The sequence below is a fragment of the Sinocyclocheilus anshuiensis genome, unplaced genomic scaffold, assembly GCF_001515605.1.
Source record: "Sinocyclocheilus anshuiensis isolate Anshui unplaced genomic scaffold, SAMN03320099.WGS_v1.1 scaffold1694, whole genome shotgun sequence".
Taxonomy (NCBI): domain Eukaryota; kingdom Metazoa; phylum Chordata; class Actinopteri; order Cypriniformes; family Cyprinidae; genus Sinocyclocheilus; species Sinocyclocheilus anshuiensis.
In genome coordinates, this window is record NW_015542421.1 from 147,406 (window position 1) to 147,703 (window position 298).

At 60.4% G+C, this 298-nt stretch overlaps 1 long non-coding RNA gene across 1 annotated transcript in view; it reads left to right on the forward strand.

Annotated features, from left to right (window-relative positions):
• LOC107693509 (uncharacterized) overlaps positions 1–298 on the forward strand; it is a 9,341-nt gene that overhangs the window by 277 nt on the left and 8,766 nt on the right. The gene's annotated exons all lie outside the window — the stretch shown is intronic.

Below are 298 nucleotides of genomic sequence, written 5' to 3' on the forward strand. Positions count from 1 at the left end.
CCTAGCCCCCTGATCTGCCATGGCAACCCGGACTACCTGCTCCGCCCTGGAGGCCTCCCGGGTCTCCATCCTGTACCAGCCTCCATGGCGCCCACCCCCCCTCCCCGGCGGAATTGTTACGGCATGGGACGCGCCTTTCGGGAGGGATGAGTACTGTCACAGATCGGCCAGACTCGGTCAATCACAGCAAACACCTTCACCTGAGCACTAATCACCGGAGTACTGAGCACCTGCACCTGTCACCAATCAAGCACCTCATCAACCAGCCTGCATAAAAGCACACACCTCAGACACCCTC